Raw genomic sequence first — 3,545 nt, 5'->3', positions numbered from 1 at the left:
TGTGGATAGAGCTGTGTGGTACTGTGTGCCTATGGATGATGATATGTGTCTGTTGGTGTGATGTGCTGTGTGGGAGGAAAGTGATTAGGTTGGAAAGGTTGGACAGGAAGGGAAGCGGAAGAGAGAGAGAGAAGAGTAAGAATAATTAGAATGATTAGGGACTGTATTGGAGAAGTCAGGTTATTTAAAGAGGGAAGATGATTTAGTAGCTAACTACGATTTAGTTACTAATGGTTTTAGGTCTGTGTTGGCCTGTCCCAGAGCATCTTAAGGCTCTTGCAGTAAACCACCAACACTGTGGGGTCAATAGAGGCGAAGTAGGAAAGAGATTCAATCACATGTTCACCAAATAGTCTATGTCTTTTGACCATCAGTCTAGGACATCTGCATAGAAGGTGCTCGATTGTCTCCGTTTCCTCCTCATCCTCACATAACCTACAGTACTCAATGTTGTTGCCATCCCACTTGCAAGTCATGGATCTTATTCCGCAGTGACCGGTTATTACCCCCACAGCGGTTCTGATTTCTGATTTGCACAGCGAGAGGAGGGACGAAGTTCTACGCCATGAGATAACCGGCCAGATTGACTTAGATACCTTACAACCAGGCACATCCTGCCAAACTTTAACGGTTTCCTCTGCGTAGAGCTTACTGAGTTTGTCGAGGAAGAAGCAGAGAGGTGGCTTGACACTATCCTCTACCGTGAGGTCCGAGGATTGGGATCCTCTTCTAGCCAGTTCATCAACTATCTCGTTTCCCTCAACATTGCAATGCCCTGGAACCCAACAAAACCTAACAACTATGTTACATGTTTTTAAGAGAGACCTGCATCTTTGAACAATCCTGGATTTAATACTGTATGACCCTAACGCTTTTAGGGCAGCCTGACTGTCCACGTAAACAGTGACTGCCTTATCTATAAGGTCCGTCATTCCCACTATTAATTCCAAGGCTTTCAAAACCGCAAAAACTTCTGCCTGAAAAACACTACAGTTGTCATTAAGCTTATATGAGTTCCTGATGTCTAATTCTTCACAGAACACACCAGATCCCGTGCCTTCCTCCATCTTCGATCCATCGGTGAAGATCGACAGGCTATCGGGAAGTGGTCTGCCTCGTGTCCACTCACTCCTGTCGGGGATTAGTACGTCAGCTGTGTCAAAGTCCAGGCTTGATGAGATGTAGTCAGTCTCATCTCCCCTGGCTCTTAGTCCAATCTGGCTACAAGTCCGCTGTAGAACACTAGCATGTCCAAGATGTGAACCACGCCACAGATTTAGCTCTTTAAGCCTCAAGGCAGATCGTGAAGCTCGATACTGTACAAGTATGTCCAAAGGTTGGACGTTCAGTATGGCATTCAATGCGGCCTGAGGGGTGCTTCTTGCTGCGCCAGTAACGAGTACTGACGCAGCTCTTTGCACAGTAGCTAGTTTGGACAGATTGGAATTATTGCCTAGGGCATGCCACCAAACGAGACAACCATAGGTCAGAATGGGACTGACCACTGTCCTATACAGCCAATGTATTACATGTGGTCTGAGGCCCCAGCTCTTGCCTATGGAGTTCTTGCAGGAATAAAGCGCGATTAAACCCCTCTTGGTGCGCTCCTCCGTGTTCCTATTCCATCTTAGCCGATGGTCCAGGATCACTCCCAGGTATTTCGCCTCCGTAGAGAGATCCAATCGCACTCCATCCAGCGTTGGCGGCACAAATTCGGCAATATTTCTTTTCCTGGTGAATAGTACCAGCTCAGTCTTCGCAGGGTTCACCCCAAGACCATTGTGGTGAGCCCAGCGAGAGAGCTTAACCAGCGCACCCTGCATCAGTTCCGACAGCGTCGACAAGAATTTTCCACTGATTAGAAGGACAACGTCGTCAGCGTATGCTACAACTTTAGTCCCTAGTCTATCAAACTCCTTGAGTATCCCATTCACCACTAGAAGCCACAGCAATGGAGATAAGACTCCACCTTGTGGGGTGCCCCTAGTGACTGACTTCCTTACGGAACTCTCTCCAATACTGGAATTGATCAGTCTGCTTTCCAGCATTCTGTCAATCCAGTTGATTAAGATAGAGGGGACACTCAGAAGCTCTAGAGAAGAATGAATGGATTCAAGCTTCACATTATTGAACGCTCCCTCTATGTCTAGAAAAGCGGCCAATGTGTGATCCAAGTTATCCATGTTCTTCTCTATATAACTCACTACCTCATGTAGCGCTGTTTCCGTCGATTTCCCTTTCATATAAGCATGCTGGGAGCTGCTTATAAGGTCACAATTTATGTACGATCTGATCTCCAAGTCGAGCAGCCTTTCTAAGGTTTTTAATAGAAAGGAGGAAAGACTTATCGGTCTGTAGTCCTTCGGCAACGCGTGGCTTGGCTTCCCAGCCTTGGGGATATAAGTCACTGTTACCTCTTTCCACAGTGCCGGTACGTGCGACAGCAATAAGCAAGCCCTAAAAATAACCTTCAGTATGGTGATCAATACCGGTGGTGCGTTCTGAAGCATCGCCGGAATGACGCCATCTGGACCAGGAGATTTGTAGGGTTGAAAAGTGCTGATCGCCCAAGAGATCCTTGAGTCACTTATCAACCTATTGACGAAGAACCTCTCATCGGGTGTATAGGTTCTGTTCGTTTCCGAGCTCGGATACGAAACAGCGTCCTTGCATCCCGGGAAATGAGTCTCTGCCAATAGATCAAGAGTCTCTAGAGCAGAGTTCGTCCACGTGCCATCATTTCGTTTGATGCTCCCAATAGGTTTGGGGTCCTTTGAGATTACCTTACGAAATCTTGCCGCCTCGTTTACTCCCTCTATCGATTCACTAAAGTTAATCCAGGAGTTTCTCTTAGCTTTCCTGACCTCACTTTTGTACTTATTGAAACTGTTCTTATACAGATCCCAATCCGTACTAAGTTTGGTCCTGTTCGCTTTGTTGTATGCTCTCCTGCTAACCTTCCTAAGGTTAGCTAGATCTTTGTTCCACCAAGCGGGCTGTGTTCTCCTACCTGGGTAAGTTAATGGGCATGTCTTTTCATAGCAATCCCTGAGGACATTTGTGAGATCCTCAACCCGTCTGTCCACTTCCCTCTCTGTGTGAGGTTCAGATATTTCACACAGTCTTGAAGAGGCCATGGAGTTGAATTTCTCCCAATTAGTTCTCCTGGGATTCCTATGAGGTTGTTGCCGTTTACTTCCACTCGGGACTCGAAAGTGTATCGTCCTATGGTCCGAAAAGGAACATTCCTCCGATACTCTCCAGTCCGTTATGGAAGTATCCTCCATATTTGTAAGGGTGAGGTCTATTACCTCCTCCCTTACCCTATTCTGGAAGGTGGCCGTATTTCCCCTATTACACACTCGTAGATTATTAGTTAAAATAAAATCGAATATGGACTCACCTCTCGTATTAGTGTCACTGCTGCCCCAGTGGAAGTGATGGGCATTTGCATCGCAGCCCATTATGAGATTACAAGTGCCCGAGATCTCATCCACTAGCTTACGCACCAATCGACTAGGTGGGTCAGGTACCTCGTACGGCAT

Source organism: Musca autumnalis, unplaced genomic scaffold (assembly GCF_047663935.1).
Source record: "Musca autumnalis isolate F117 unplaced genomic scaffold, ASM4766393v1 scaffold_5, whole genome shotgun sequence".
In the NCBI taxonomy this organism is placed as follows: domain Eukaryota; kingdom Metazoa; phylum Arthropoda; class Insecta; order Diptera; family Muscidae; genus Musca; species Musca autumnalis.
The sequence above is the reverse complement of the archived record's forward strand: the minus strand, read 5'-3'. Positions refer to the sequence as shown.